The sequence below is a fragment of the Neodiprion pinetum genome, chromosome 1 (genome assembly GCF_021155775.2).
Source record: "Neodiprion pinetum isolate iyNeoPine1 chromosome 1, iyNeoPine1.2, whole genome shotgun sequence".
Lineage (NCBI taxonomy): Eukaryota > Metazoa > Arthropoda > Insecta > Hymenoptera > Diprionidae > Neodiprion > Neodiprion pinetum.
This window is the reverse complement of record NC_060232.1, coordinates 37,418,453-37,435,697: the sequence shown is the minus strand read 5'-3', so window position 1 is coordinate 37,435,697 and position 17,245 is coordinate 37,418,453. Positions and strand designations below refer to the sequence as shown.

General features: G+C 35.4%; 1 protein-coding gene across 4 annotated transcripts in view; it reads left to right on the top strand.

Moving 5' to 3' along the window:
- The first annotated feature begins 2,270 nt into the window (after window positions 1-2,270).
- fdl (fused lobes) overlaps window positions 2,271-17,245 on the top strand; it is a 65,340-nt gene continuing 50,365 nt past the window's right edge. For 2 of the 4 annotated variants that reach the window (XM_046630323.2, XM_046630342.2), the window contains exons 1-2: window positions 2,277-2,925; window positions 11,712-12,459. The gene's annotated coding sequence lies outside the window, so the exon portion shown is untranslated. Of the gene's footprint in view, window positions 2,926-11,711; window positions 12,460-17,245 lie in introns of all 4 variants that reach the window. The other 2 variants (XM_046630333.2, XM_046630305.2) reach the window with 2 other exon arrangements.

The following is a 17,245-nucleotide window of genomic DNA, read 5'->3' as shown; positions in this document are numbered from 1 at the left end:
ACTTTATTTTTAGACTCTTAACAGTCTAAAAAGAAAGTCAACATGCAATTTTATCGTTTCGATTACCCAATTACAGGCTATTAAACCTTTCTAGAATTTTAATTATCATAAGGCATAATTGTATCGGGTATTTGGGATGAAAAATGAGTGGAAATATGGAGAATTCTTCGGATGTATTTTGTGCCACTCCGGTTATTACAACTGAGCACATATTCCATGCATACAAAAAATGAGAAAAAACGAGTCAACGTCGCCAATTGAAAACAACGAATGCGATGCACCGAATTGGTTCCGTTTTATGCTTCAATGCTCGTGACGGTAGGCACTTTTTAAACGTTGAAAACCGCGACGATCTTTTTTTATTTGCACACGATTAGCATCTGGGGAATGAAACGGAAAGTCAACATGTTGAAGAATCTTGTAACTACTTGATATTATATAAGTTGTTCATCTGTAAAATTTTCAAGTTCATATTACATGTTAATTATATAATATAGGTATATGTTGTATATACATGTATATATTTTTTAATTTCAGATTCAGTTGCGTATTGCTAATATGTATATTATTTTTCGAGTTAATGTAATGTCATTACATACATTTAAGACACCCTAAAATTGCGTAGCCATTTTCTGTCCCAATGAAGTTTTGGCAGTAGCTGCATACTCTGAATAGCTTCAAAAGTTTGACTTGCACTTTACATGGGCAAAAATACCTGCAGTTCTTATTGACCTACATGTTGAACATTTATACAAGGTAAAACGTGTCTGACTTTCTTACTTATTGTATATTTATATCAATTTCGGTCAGCATTTGTGGCTTTTTTTTTGTGAAAATCTATTTCTACAAGGCCAAAATCTGGATATATTTTCAAATTGCCAACTTACGATAAATGCAAGAATCTTACGAATATTCCAAGCCCGTAACAGCTGAAGAATGACCGAAGTGAATGCAAATTCCAATTTTATAATTCCAACTGCCGCAATGTACAACTAAAAAGAACACCTGTAATAGCAGTGTTTCGATTCCACTATTTTCTTTTTCTAATCGTTGAGGGAGGGCATTGGCAGTCTCAATTCAGAATTTCGATCAGATTTTACAATAGCTTCGACAGGCATCCTAAATTTACGGGGGATTTTGTTTTTGTCCAACAACTCGTTCATTTTCAAGTTTTTACTTGAAATGTAATCACAGTTTAACTTTTAGCAAAATTCATTCTCTACAACTTTGCTAGTAAGAATTTTTTTTGTCTATGATTTATATTTTACGACCTAAACCATAAATTCAAGATAGCGGCCAAAGCTACTGCAAAATCTGATAAAACTTCTGGATTCAGACTGTCACCCTCCCCCCCCCCCCCCCCCGATCCTCACCGGCGGTTAGAAAAACAAAATGGCGGCTTCGAAAATTGCAATTACTGATGTACCAAGTTTTTCTTCCTACACAATCTTGGAAAATACTTTGAAATTACACCGAGTTGCGTCACGTTAGCTGCGAGTGTCGACGGCATACCGCAGAACGTGTAATTGCCGTTGAGATAAGCGTTGAAACTGAGAAAAAAAAACGAACCGTTATATTATCATCAAGTTTTGAAATCAACTGTGGGCACGTTGATCTTCGACCGTTGATTCAATTTCTCGAATGAAAAACTGCCTGTACAACAATGTATGCCGATGCCCCAATTAATGTATCAAATTACGCAACCGGGCTTTCCGTTATCTAATACATGTTAAAGATATACGTACATAGTACATCCCGTGGCATAGTACGAAATGATTTTACAAAGTGTACTCAACATATACAATTTCGCATATAATGTTAATTATCTATTACAACACGTGGATGTGAATTTATTTTCGAATTTCCAACAACGATATACAGTTTTCGAATAGGTTCAATAGAATATATCATATAAGTATCTCCTTCAGTGTAAATACAGTTATACTATATTTAATTTATCGAGTCGAGCAACATATTAATTTATAATATAACGCGAATCTTTAAATCGATCTCCGCGCGGTGGCGTAATTCGAAGATCCGACAGAGAGTGAGTTGAGCGAAGTTGAGACGAGAGTGTGGAGAAGTTGATAAAACATCGAGGAGCGAAACTTGATGCGATACAGTTCGTCTCGATTTCTCGATATTTCGTCGAGTCGACACACAGCTGTTGACACAGGTGTCGTCAATATTCGCTAGCCCTCGGACACATCAACGGCATCGCTGTTGCTGGCGTGAAGATTGATGCGTGAGAGCGACACAAAGATGGTTGTAAATTCGGCCGACAGATAGCGCGAAGAACGCGAGGCAGCGTCGCTCGAGATCAGGCCGCGCTGTCAAACGAAGAATCAAATCAGTCGGGGAGTTTGAATCGAGGAGATTGTTACGTGCGCCCCTCTTCTTTGGTGAAAAGTTCTTGTCCCGAGCTGCCGAGCGTTGCGCTTATTACCGTTACGTTCGATTTCTCTCACCGAGATCCTGAGGAGAGACAGCAACCTCGTTTGTCCGAGTTCGATCAGGGCGTGTAAACACCGGCGGATTAGATTATTAAAACCCTTCGTCGCTCTCGCGGAGACTGCTCCGAGTGTTCCGAGTCTATCCGTTCGCTTTGTACCTGCAAACTAAATTTGATTGAATCGCGTGTGTCGCCGCCTACGCACGCGTGGTAATCGTACAGTGACCGTACGCACTGTTGTTGTTTTAGTAAATGCTATTACACTATTGCATTGATAAGAAAAGCGGTCGGTCGTTTCTTCGGTTGTGCTGTTCGTCGATACGTTCGTCGACGGTGGATTATAACATCTCAGGGGGAATCGGCCTTGGTTGTAGGCTAAAATAGGAGCCTCCATCTCACGCTGCGTTTCACATTCGTTTCTCTCGCTGCGACTACGAGGCTTCGCTTTCCCTCTTCGCAACTTCAGGGTTAGGGTGAGTACACAGTTGCATACATACATACGTACATACATGCGTACGTACGTACCTCGATTTACTTTGTTTACTCACGCGCTATCCGTACGTCTTTTTTTTTTTGTTTTTTTCGGTTTCCTTATCTCCATTCGGCAGACCGACGCTTTCGCCGTGTTTCGAATCTCCCGTGATTCTCGGCTGTTCGTTGCCCTGGAAACCTTGTGTTTTTTTTTTTTTTTTTACATCACCTGCCATCGGCGTTAGTGAGGTTGCGACCCCGCTAATGACCGAGGCGGTATTCATTTCGTACGTACTTCTTACTTGGCTACTCGCAGCTCGGCGTTACTCAACCTCACCTCACCTCGCCTCACCTAACCCAACCTAACCAAACCTAACCTCTAAGCACTCGGCGCGTGTACGGGGTGATGGTGCTGCTGCTGCTTCAATAGCTACCAATCAATAGAGAAGAAACGGCCACCGTCGGCCGACAGCTGACGGTATAAAACGGACATTTCGCTTCATTTTAGGTCAGGTGGATGAGTGATGCGTGGTTGCTAATACTGATTTATAAATCTCTCGCAGACCGTTGTCGATTTTCATCTTTTTTCTTTTTTTTTTTTCTCTGATCCTCATTTTATTTTGTTTTGTTTCTCACTTCGGGGCGGATTTGCCGATTCAAATTAAGTACGAAGTCGTAGCTCATTTGTTATCCTTACCGATTCATCCGACTGCGACTATTTCGCTTTGGAACGATTCAAGCTCGATGTTTTTAAACTTAAAACTCGTTTGTGCATCGGTAACATATCGTATGTATAATAAGGTAATAAATTAGATGTGGGCGAATATTCTCGGAGTGATTCGGACGAAACTGGTAACTGGTTTTAACTGAGAATATCCGCGAAGTCATCTGATATTCATGTTCCTAGGAACCAGGTTTGCGGTTTAGTAGTACCAAACATATTTGAGGTTCAATTTTGTACCTATATATTATACCAGAAACTTGGAAACGAAAAATGAGAATAGAAAGTTTGAGGTTTTGGGTATATTTGAACACACGACGCTAGGCGTTTAACGACTAGATTCGTGATCAGACGTTAAAAGAAATTCTTGATTCCTGATCAGGCTGAAGTTTGCAACGTTAATGTACTGATGCATTGTTGGAAAAAATCGTTACTTTGCAACTTTAGGATTACCTGCAGTTTAGCAAACCGTTAATAAAGCATCAGCAAACTCAGATTTCGTAAATCCAACTTCTTCAGGTATTCTATAGGTGCAAAATAGTAATTTTTGTTTCAACGCATCGATACATTAACGTTACTAACTTCAGCTTCCTGATTCCTGTAACGATGAAGTCTTTGTCACAGACACGCCGTTATTAATTATCTCATTATCCATATCTGCTGCTGTAGTATCGCAACGCCAATTCTGTGATTTTTACTCTCTTCACAAAACGAATAACCACAAATAAGTATATTTTGTTTGAAATCCTTTCTTCGTCATCTTTTCATCTCCTCTCGCTCAGGAGCAGTTCCGTAAAATGTACTTGAATTAGCTCCCGAACTCACTTACGCGTCCTTGATAAAATCAACTCTTTGATAAATTACTACACGTATAATATAATTTGGAATATGAAAGAGGAAGGTATTTTATACAGTGAATCAGAGAAAAATAATAATCAGGGAGTGAAAGAATTGAAAGTACAACGTACATACAGATCGAATGTTCGAGATTTTTCTCTCTTCCTCTCACTCTCTCTCTCTCTCTCATGGAATAAAAATACAAATAAAAATATCTGCGTTACGTTGTGCTGCGGTCTCTTTTTATAACTTAGGTACCCGTGTTTCTTTCTATATTCCTTCGACTATAATCCGTACGAAGTCAGCAGGCTTCTGTTGCATACCTATCATAGTTAAATCTCGCGCAAATCTATATCTTATTACACGACGACGAACACGAAGTCTTCTAAGCGTGCTGTTACGTAGGACATGCCCAAGGATAAATCTAACACGTTCAGCACTATTTTTCATACTTTTTAAATTACAGTCCTGCAAACGATTTCATTGCATAATCGTTAAACGTTGCGTATGATGTACGTACATACAATGCTGATCTACACAGTCACTGCTTGTTTGAATAATTGTTGTATTGTCGTATATATGGTGTACGTTACAGAAGTTATTCTAAACCGTTAAAGATAATACGCACACACATTTTATACTATCTTTATCATCTCGCCTCTTTTCTTCTACTCTGCAGGCATTCGTTGTATCGTTGCGAACGGATTATTTCCTCGCTACTCTCTCTGTTTTGGTGTTGTTTCAATATGCTGACAATTGTTCGTGTATAACAGCTGTCCGGAAACTGAAGAAATCGCGATATTTTAAGAAGAAAAAAAGAGGAGTAAACTGTATCGCACGTTTCTCTATCTGTCAACCTTTTCTGCGTAATCGTAATACAATAATAATACATATACGCTGTTTCTGAATTATACTACTACTTTTAAATATCCGTTGATATTATTAGATTTGTCATACCGGATATGTCGTCTTGCTGATTCTTCCTTTGGTGTATGTTCCCGCACAGAGATTTTCTTATCGCGCTTCACCTAGCGTGGCGAGTAAATGTTGTTAATTTTTTTCCCAGTGTGCCACGAGGTCAATGATTTATACATATAATTCTCTTATGCATTTACAAAATTGGAATTATATTAATTGTGCATACATATATATTTATACACACAGTATGCTTGCCCGAATTACTCTCGTAAAATTGTGTGGTACTGCCTTATGTGGTTACTGTATTAATGTATAATACACAGATAACAACTTTCGAGTGTTACACACACACACACACACACATATATATATATATATAAAGCTTGGCCCAGAAGATAATTGGAAAGAACAATAAATATCTGCCCGTTTTACAATTCCCAACGATACGAGAGTTATGATGAAAAAATTCGTTATTATTTTAGAGGATTGAAATTGAGAAGTCTATTTACATCGCCACTTCTTCAGGTTTCGTATTTCTCTTTAGCTTTTTTATGCTTACAAGGTTCCAAACGTGCTAACGAATTTCTATATTGAATCTGTCTGCTACTTTACACGTGTGCTAATGTGAAACGGTTGCGAAATTATTTATGTCAAAGAACTCAGATTGGTTTATCTATGTATCAAACGATGCAAAAAATCGAGACTAAGTTGAGCCGTATATGGTATTCCTAATTTCTTCATTTTTTAAATTAGTTATCATCGAAAACATAACGTAGAGATAACGATTTTATGATAAAACTTTTTTACAACAATATGTGGGGACTTTCATAAAAAATTAAATGCCTTACCATTTTTAATTTGTTTACATCTTTTCTAATCGTTACGAATATTTAAACCTTTTTATGTTCAGCATAATTTTTTTTTTTTTTTTTTTTTGATTTTGGGATCGCTCCTGTAAATAATTTCTTTTACATTCATTTTGGCACTTTGGACATTTCCGAATAACAAAAATCAAATGCCAGAGACGGTTTTTTTTTGGTTTTTTTTTTCTAATGTATACAAACATTTTTCACTTTTTTTTTACGCACGCTCAGTAACAAACATTTTCAAATCATGTACGAGGTAAAATTTATTCTTTTTTACCAAATTTTATACAAAATCAAATTTTCACCCATCACGCAATGATTTCAATATGCTTTTGTTCGAGAGTCGAAGATTTGTTTTAAGCTTTTACAAAAGTTGCAAGTAATTGCGCCTCAAAATTCAAAAAAACACTTCTAGGTGGTGGGAATAATACTTTAAAAATTGTATAATTTTATAAAGAAATTTGTCAGTGATTTTTACTTCTCAGTTACAGTGTACGAATTATTTTGAAGAGCGCTAAAAACGCGCATGATCTGAAAAGAATCGAGTTTAAAAATATATTTCAATAGCTGACGTTCTATACTTACACTATATGGTAAACTATTATTATGTGTCACTCTATGTGATCTTCTAAGCTTATGAAACAACAACGGTCGTCCACTGGGACAGTAACAGCAGATGTACACTCGGAGGCATTGAATTTGTCCGCTACTCAAAGTGGCCTCAAAGATCCTTCCAAAGGACGTGTCAGTCTGTCTAGCAGGACGCTAACCGCCCCGAAACTATTTTCCTCGTTGACGAAGGTTTCACGCGGACGATGACGGAGAAGAGAGGAAAACTTGGACGGAAGGTTTCTTTCTCAACTCGATTTGTTGGTTCATGCGAAACGGATGTCGGGTCTATCGGGAATACCCAAAAGTCTCGTTTCTTAGAAAGACATACATACATGCGTTTTTTGTTGTTGTTGTTGTTGTTGTTGTTGTTGTTGTTGCTGCAACTTTGCACCGATGAATTTTTTGCCGTCAATGGACGTTGGACTTTGTTGATTCTTTTGTGTTTAATTTTTTTTTATTTTATTGGATCTTACTAATACATTGTAGTCAAAAGTTTCTGCTTTAATTATAAGTGTTTTTTATGAAACGGTCACATGCTGCAGAGTTGAAACGCATTTGAAGAACAGACGGGGATCCTGATCAATATCGCTTGTCGCAGCGAAGAATTTCATGGGCGAAGAAAAGTTCGACAACGTCGTGGTGGACTTGGACATAAATTGAAGTCTCACCTCTTGACAATATGCGTTACAACTCTGATGCTTGTATCGTACAATATCAAACTTGGAAGAAAATCGAGAAGAATGTTCTACCAACGTCAAGACGTTATAGTCTGAAATTTATTTAATTTAATTTGGTTCAACTTTTCGTCATTTTATTCATTCTCATCCAGTATTTACTGTATTACATTATACACGGATTTTATCAATCTGCAAAGTCAAACTTCGAGTCATCTCTTCTCTCTACCTTACCATCCGAGTTTTGAGGTTAGCGTCGGTCGGTTAGCTCAAGATGGAGGATCGAGTCCGAGTGCAGTCTGACCAACCTGACGCCACGTGATTTGGGGAAAAAGCTGAATCGATCTGGCCGTGAAACTGCCATGCCCTCGTTTACTAGTATTCAACGTTTTCGAGTGTACGAACTCACGACGACAGTGAATATATACAGGAATTCACGCGTCGTTATATTATGGGGTCATTACTCGCCGTCGTTGCTGTCGCAATGGACAGCAAACTTATTTCAACGGGAGATGGCAAATGCGTAATATAGTCCGCTTTGCTGGAGGATGAGAGGACAAAGAGAGAAAGAAAAAGTAGCGAAATACTTGCAGCGTAGGAAATTAACAACGAACACGAATTTTTTTTTTTTTTTGGTTTCTGTTCAAATATTAATTCGTTCGAACAAAGTAGAAGAAGAAGAAAGATTTTTATCTGTTATATATTCGATCGCCTGTTCTCTACAGTTAAGAAATGTACATAGTTTCCATACTGATTTTTATAAATATATACATACGTAAAATATATTAGCTCTTAGATTAATCGGTTATTGTTAGAATTGTTTGCTGCGTGCCTTCGGCTTCAAGGAAGCGAAGCTAAGCGTGACGAAACAGTCTCTGCACCGCATCACGTATTATTATACCGAAGCTTCGTCACGGCGGAAGAAACAATTAAACTGTCCCTTACAATAATACCCATGTATACTTGGGAGTGACGATGTAAATTTCGTTTTTTTTTTTGTTTCTCCTCACTCGTTCCTCGCGACGCTCTTTCTGACGAGAAAACAAAAAAAAAAAATGAATATATTCAGTCTTTAAATATAAAAAGTAAAAATAGAAAATATCGCGCGTGAATAAAATTTTTGTATAGAAATTAAAACCGATAAAGATAGACGGTCGGCGGTAATATTTATATTCTACAGATATTCCAGATAATTTGAAACACTTCTTGACGATGTTTTATTTCATTCACGTTTGTTCGGTATGATATTCTTATCTTGACTCGAACGAAATCAAACTCTATTTTATTGATGAATAATTTCGTCTCTGGATAACTTGACGGAATATGTATGCTAGAAGGAGTAAAATGTCGAAAATTTTCAGGTGAGTTGAAAAATTAACGATTAATTTTTCTCGCTTAAATATCAATGCGATTCCTTCGCATCATTTAAAATGAACGGCTGTGTCCTTCTAATTGGCAAATGTAACGTACGACGATACAGATGTGTAATGTGCACGTGTAACAAGTCTCACACACGCAAGTCTGAAATGTGCCTCTCGCGACAAATTTCAAGTATAGGAAATATGTACGGTCGATTTTCAACTTTCGGTAAAATTATCTAGGCCAGCCGAGCTAATGCTTGATAACGTCTCTGTAGCTGGCTGACTACGATATTGTAACCTATCGTCGAAAATAAACCGAAGTCGGAAACCCCGCAGTTTGTCTACACTCGCTATGTTTTTATCTCTACGTATTCTCACACACACCCACACACATTGGATGATCGTTCGGGTTTTTTTCCACCAGCAAATGCGTTAATGCAATAGATTTTAGTCCTGGAAGAAGTATTTAAAAAATACCTGATCGGGAAACAACTTGCGAATAAAAATGTTTGGAACGCTTTTCGGGTGCTCTCTATAAATAAATTCATAATTTCGAAGCTGGACACGTCGTTGTGAATTGTTTGAAATTCGATAAACCGTATATTTTGAAATCGTAACTCCTTCAAAGTCGTTGTAAAATTATATGTATCGGAAATTTTTTAATTTAAACATTTAATAATTAATTTAAACAAATTTGGTCAAGTGCGGGGAAAAAATTCTGTCCAGATGTTTTTCAGGTCGGTGATTACGAATCTGAAATCAGATTTTGATAATTCAGTATGGCAAATCCAATCAGCGACCCCAAAAACTTCCGCGCAAAGTTTTTTTCTTTTTTACCGTATTCGATCAAATTTGAAATTTTGGCTCGCTATATTGCCCGGTATTAAAATCGTTCTTCGTCTTTGTTTTTTTTTATTTTTTACGCACTTTTTTTTCTTTGCCGCGTGTTTTGCAAATACAAATACACACGTATTATAAATATTCAACTTACCGACGACAAACATTCACTATACTCATCACTTTATGCGTACCAACGCGAACTAACGAGACTAAACTAATGTGTATGTAACGTACATATTGCAACCGTTTAAATTACTCGACAACTTGTTACTGGATTATTACATCTGCATACACGATTATAGTAAGTGTATGTACATACCTTGTATTACACACATAAATATTATTTATATTCTACACTACCGCGTGTTTAATGCGCTGCACATAAATATGCAGAATGACAGTCATTTTTCATTTACCTAGGTACTAAAAAATCGTTATAGTTTTACTACCTTTTTTGTGGCTGTTTAGTTTGTTTTTTTTTCTCTTTTTTCTTTCCTATCAATAATCTGAGAAAGTAACACAATAACAGTTGAAAGAAATGCGCAACGATAGTTTCTACATCACAGTTGCATGGATGTAAAACGGAAACGGAATCTTCAGATTAGTCTTTTTTTTTTTATTCCTGCTAATCGCAACGATCGTAGAAAGAACCTGCATCAATTATATTTGTTTCTTTTATTCCTTGTTTCTGTTATTTATTGTTTCCTATCGGTTTTTTTTTTTTTCCCCTCGTATATCAGCCACTTTCTTATCGTACATTTTATTATTTCTTACTTTCACTGTATGCTGTTTTTTTTTTTTTTTTTTTTTTTTTTCTCTCTCCAAAGTTGATTGCGTTGTTTGTGTTTGCAAAGTCGATATGAAAAATAAAAAAAAAATGTACACATACGTAAAAAATACGACGTGATTGTGCGCAGATAAGGTTTTATCGTGAGTTTTATCGTCGGCATATTATAATATTCCTCGTTGTGTAAAAAGCACGTGTATGATCGTAATTTTTCACTCACATTTCGAAATCCTTAGTTGGTTGAAAATCATTGTAAAGATTTGAGAAAATAGTCGTATTATCATCAATGTTTCGTTACGATAACGTTACCAACTTCAGTCTCGTCTATCGTGGTACATAAATGTATGAACTGCAGCTCTTGTTTCTGCAACTTCCTTCCGCTTACGATAATTAATTCACTCTCAGGGCAATTTCTATTGCCCTCGTCCAGCTTATCATTGTCGCTCGTATCAGAATTAATATCTCTGTCGCCACTCTCAGTTTTACTCACTTGATGTGCTAGTTATGTTTGCGTATATAATATATAACGTGTCCTGGGAATAATATCAGGGACGTGCAGATTCATTTTCATCGTTATTGTATCAATTGTCTTGTAATATGTTAGATTGAAAAAAAAAAATGTTAAATTTCAATAGGAAAGTTACCGAGCAGCTATTGTGGAGTATTGAAAAAAACCGTTACTAAATTTGAAGGAAAAGAAAAAGAAAAAAAGACCTTACAGATATTTGGACAAGAGATGGGGAGCAATTTTATAAATCGTAATCACTTTTCAATCGAACTATTAAGAAGTTTCAATTTTTAATGGCAAATTTAATGGAACGAAGCCTGCTTCTGTTATACTTTATAATTAAATATCAACTCAAGTACTGACTTTGCAGTTAAGTTCGCGATTCGTTCGTCTGCAGAAAATTATTTTTCAAGTAATTTTTTTTCTTTTTTTCGTATATTCAATTACGTTATATGTCTCTGTTATACGATAGAATTCGATCGTTAAAATTTATAACTTATAATCGTATAAAGTGGGTTGTTTTTTTTTTTTTTTTTTTCACAGTACTATCGAAAGCAATGAAATATAACAAAAATATATCCTCACTGTAAATTATAACTTCTTATATATTAATAACATTACATAATTCATTATTAATTTTATTTTTTTCTTATCCATTTTTCAGATGTCCGTGACTTTGGATGATATTTAAAAAAACTGCGATGCTCTTGCCGCTGCTGCTGTGGGATTATTAAAAACAAACGGAGGCAATTTATCTAATTGCGCGTTTCTTGTTTTTTTTTTTTGTTTTTCCCCGTATAATCTTTTTTTTATTTTACCATTTAACAACAAGAGTATAAATCCTCATTTTCAATTCCGGATTTAACACGTCGTAACTATTTTGCTTACAATATAGATGTGAAATAAAGTAGTTCAAAGTAGCCGTAAAAGTATAATACAATCATCGGTTATCCGTCGTTTATGTTAACCTCCTCGTGCCGCGACGATTGTCTCTTACAATTGATTAAAATTCGAAACTAAAACTATTTCTTTCCTTCGCTTAATTTACTTTTTTTTTTTTTATATATATATATTGTTTTCAAATATTACCATTAAGTGGTGTGATCATCACGCGGGTATAAAACGTGGCCTCAGAAATATTCCGAAAACTGATGAAGCAGAAAAAAAGAACGTGGCAGTCGAATCGTAACTTCTAAAAATTAAATTGAAACTAAAAAAAAAAAAAAAAAAAAAAAAAAAAAATACGAAGGCAGTTTTTTTCACCGTAAAGAAGATTAAAAAAAAAAAAAAATAATTGAAGACACATGTTTAGATAATATATCGAACCCATCGGCGAGATGGTGCTGCAGTTCACTTTTCCCTATTCGTCTTTTTATATCTCCTATTCTGCTGCTTCTTTCTTCTGAATAAAGGTGAGTGCTAAATATAAAACATGTAACTATTTATGTATATATGCAATTTTTGCTGATTTTTTTAAGCTGTGATTTATCTACTTGGACAATTTATAAAGATAATGAAATTTAGTGTTTACAACTCTTTGAGTTTCTCGATTACCGCTCAAAATGTCGGCCAAAGTTGCAGTTCACACGTCATAATGCTGATAAAGCGTGTGCCAAATTTGAGATTTTTAATATTAATGTAATCTGTGTAGTAAATATTTAATTGTAAGTATCGGTTATTTTCTCATAAAATTATCCGAGCAACTTGAAACTTGAAGCCCATTTTTTACTTTTTATTATCACCTTTCCAATCACTGCGCCTGATTTCAACGAATCTTTATCTTTTCGAACTTCTAAAATCCGAAAAACATATGTTCTTAGAAAAATGTCGGTCCATCGATTTGTCCTGAAAAAATTCCGCGATGATCACGGAATCGGCTCGATGTAAAAATTGGGAACTTACAGAATTATACAATCAACCGATGAGCATGAAAAATTACCGTGTTCCGTTCAATTCGAACTTTCGGTTCTACAGGAAATTAATCGATACTCAATTTTCAACCGACAAACTTATACTTTTGCTTCTTTATTACTTTTTCTAAACAAACGATTATATTTTTCCCAGTTCGCGTATCTATTTTTATCAGATTTTTCACTCACCCATTTTCTAGATCATCGCTGAAGTTTCTCGGACGAAACGACGGACTCTTCCATTTTCACCGTCGTGAAAAGTATCGCGAAAAAACTGTTTCTCCGGCTTGATTTACACAACATGATTGTATTTTTACGAGGGAAGCGGGACATTTTTTTCAAATTAAAAATATCCCACCTATCAATGTGTCAGAGAAATTTATACCGACCCGAGTTTGACCCAGACCTCGAAATATTTATGTCGAACAATGACACCTTCAACTCTGTAATTCATTGCACGAGTGCACTTGGCGTATTTTATTATTCCAGCAGCGGTTCACGCGACGCGTGTTTAACCGTTTAGCTATCAGCATTGCTCGACACAAATATATTACCTCATAAAACGTCGGCAGACAAACGAAGAAGCAGTAAAATTTTCGTTCGTTACTACCGCTGCTGCTCATGCTTGCACCAAACGTACAAAACGTCTGTCATTCGTTTAAGCCAGTTGTATTGCAGATTTGCACAGAGAATCTGGCACCCGATTTTGGAGAAGACCGAAATTTCCAAAGCTTACGTCGGACCATTTTTTTTTTTCGTTTATAAACTCAAATGGAAAAAAGATGTGGTGTTTTCAAAAAATGACTCGCAGCCTACTTTTCAAATTTTCGTTCGTTTTTTTTTTTTTTTTACAATGGGATTTGTTTCAGAATCGTTTGTATCCGTTCATACAACTTTTCTTTTGGTTTTTATTTCGGCCCGAAAAAAGATGGAGTCGTTTTTTGATTTTTCGTAAAATTGACTCTTCTGTTTTTTCAAAATTAATCATAATAATTCAGCGAAGCGATCTTTGTTGGCGGAATTCTGTCATATTTGAAAATAGAAAAGTTTGGTTGTCGTAAAATCAAAAAACGAGTCCGTTTTTTTCGGTCGAGGTGAAAAACAAAACAAAGTTGGTAGAAACGAGTACAAACGAAGTTGTTTTTTGAAAACGATTTATTGTTTTTCCAATTGAGGAACGAACGAAAAAATAGTGGTAAAAACGAGTACAAAAATTTCTCTCGGTGCAGGTTCCGATTCTATTTTCGTACAATTATATAACGTATAAATATCGAATATCCGGCGTCTTGGTTTATTTATAATCCTATGCAACATCTCGTGTGTAATAAAAATTTGTTGATTTAATTTTTTCAAACAAATTTTTGTCCCACTTAAAAACGTCTTGATGCGGAACAAAGTCTTACGCGGATACTGCAGTGAACCGCATGCGCGTATTATTTATAATAAGCGTTGGAACATTTCACAGTCGTCTAGATTCTAGAATCTAAGAGAGAAATTATACTCGGTTGAGAAAACTCGTTTCCTCGTTGGTTTGGGTGAGAATTGGAGCGCGTATTCTTGCATATACGAGACAGGTGGTGGAATTGCTGAAGAAAATTTAATCGCGTGTCGTATAAATTTACGTGCACGTGCGACGCCTTACTTTTGTCAATTTTTGGGAATTAAAAGAAGGCAGTTATTTGGGAGATGTTGTAACGACTTCGCGCTTAGCGTACTCCTATTTCTAAACACGGAAGAGACTTATTTTTACAACTATGCGAAGGTATATTTATGTCATCCAGCAGCATGCGCAGAACCGCGCGGATATGTGCAGTAATTAAGGTCAAGCCTTGCGAAAGAAACTGAAACTCTGCCGTATGTAGGATTGTAGAGAACTGGTACAAGTTATACGGATATATTGTTTGAATGAGAATTTCAAAAATCTTACAAATTTATTTGCAAATCTTTTTTTTTTTTTTTGTTCATTTCATATATTTTTATTATTGATGATTGTTTGAACGTAAATTAGTACGTGTATTATATGTATTATAGTTGAATAGTTGGTAGAATTAATCAATATTCACTCAACGATCGTTATAACATGTGAACATATCAGATAAGATTAATCTGATATATTTCGGTTCGGTCAGTCGGAATAAAGTTTCCGACTTGTTTTTAACAAATGAACAAACTCCGATCAGTCGAATTTATAATTATACACTTGCAGTACTTATTTGTTCGGTTATTTAATGAGCTTGTTATAATTCGACAGACACAAGGAAAAAATTGAGCGAGTTATTATTGAAGTCTTCTTTACGCAAGAAAACTAATTTTCATTTTCTACCTAGAACTATATTTTTCGATTGCGATAAAAAATGAAATTAGTCAAGGACTGAGCGGTAACCGTAACTAAAAATTTCTTTCGGTGTACGTATTGCTTTTTTTCTCGCTTCTCCATAACGCGGATCAGTGGTACGATTTTATCACAATTATTCTACATACGATAATTGTTATCACTCGATCCCGTTTCATTCGTATAATCCTCCGACTATTTTCCTTTCACTCAAGAATTTCCACTTCTCCTCACTCTCGCGTCTATACCTCGTTCACTTCTCCCAACAGTCCTTGACTTTCTTTTATATCTTGCTCACACTCGATCACCACCGTCGAATCCTTGAGCTTATAGCTGCTCCAGCTTCTCCTCTTCTTCTCCTCTTCTTCTTCTTCTTCTTCTTCTTCTTCTTCTTCTTCTTCTTCTTCGTCTTTGTAGCAGCTACAGAATCCAATCGAGCGAAGGTCGTAGCTAATTCAGCTTCTTATTAACGTTCGTTCGACTGTTAAAACTTTTTTCTTTTAATTTCCGTTTCGCCGAACTGCTGACTCACTGCTTATTTACTCATTTTATAACAATCAATGCTGCCTGAACCGATCAGCAATATTGGAAAGAATTTCAAGAATCCCGTTAACATTGCTCTACGAAATTTGTTGTTACTTTTTATTATTTTTAATTTTTTATTCATCTTTAACTTGGAAATTGTACAACGTTTGTTCAAAATCTGTCTCAAAGCACCGATGTCCATCAGAGAGTTTACCCGTCATCAAAATTGTTTATTGAATTGAGTTTTCACCGCTTTTCTCTGATAGCAATTTACTTGATTTAATCTCTGTTACGTATATTCTTCTTCTGTACCGATACTTCATATTATATCATACATCGTCCTAAAAGTCAAGTGCAGATAATATTGTTATATAAAATTTCGATTTTACGCAAAAATCATTCAGTTTTTCCCTTGCGATTAATTCACGTATAATCTAAACAAATCAATGTATCAATGTACGTAAAACTATCTTACTTCAATGAAAATTGACTCGATCATTAATTATATATCTAAGCGTGTGCCCACCGGGAATATCACAAATTTTTCTTTTTTCACACCGCCGTATCATCAGCGTCGTCACGTACTCGTTAATATACTATTACACTTTATCATCAGGGACCAGGTTTATAATACATATATGAATATATAATTTTGAAATCAATACCGTATCTGCTACATAACTTATAATATTACACATATTGTTTGATTACGTTTTTCATTCATCGCTTATAATATTGCTCACGTTTCTTGTACAATGCACGTATAACGCAATGCGAATATATCTATATTTACTCGTTATAATGCAAATTTATAATTCCAATTCGCTGCAGCGATATATAGGCTATATTCGAAACTCGCGATAAACCGCGTTCGATTGTGTAAATAATCATTTCCGGTTTCGTAAATATCGTTTTCGCACACTTTTAATAATCATTAATGCAAACGATAAAAAAAACTTGACTCGTGTTATTTTTTGAAGTTTCCAAATTCTCTGTAAGTATTTTGTTTCATAGTATTTGGAAAAAATAAATCGATTCTTCTGTATGGAAATTTATAACATAATATGTATAATATAATCGAACCGAATACGCTTGTCAAAGGATGTTTTTTTTTTTTTTTTGTTTGTGCAGACACTACTTCATACTTGAAAATAAACAAAAATTGCCGATGGCGGCGACGGCGGTCAGTTTGGGGTGGAATACCTTATACGTGTCACAAGTTTACTAATCTGCAACAGCACCATTGTCGTACTTCAAGTTATAACTGTTATACGCTTCAAGTACACGTAATTGCATGTAATTAATCTCAATTATAAAGCCACAGCGAAATATACTGTCGATTATTAAGCTTTGAAACGCTGCCTCTTGTATTAATATTGTTCCAATAGGTGGATTATACGCACTTGAAAAAGTTATGATTATACACACTGG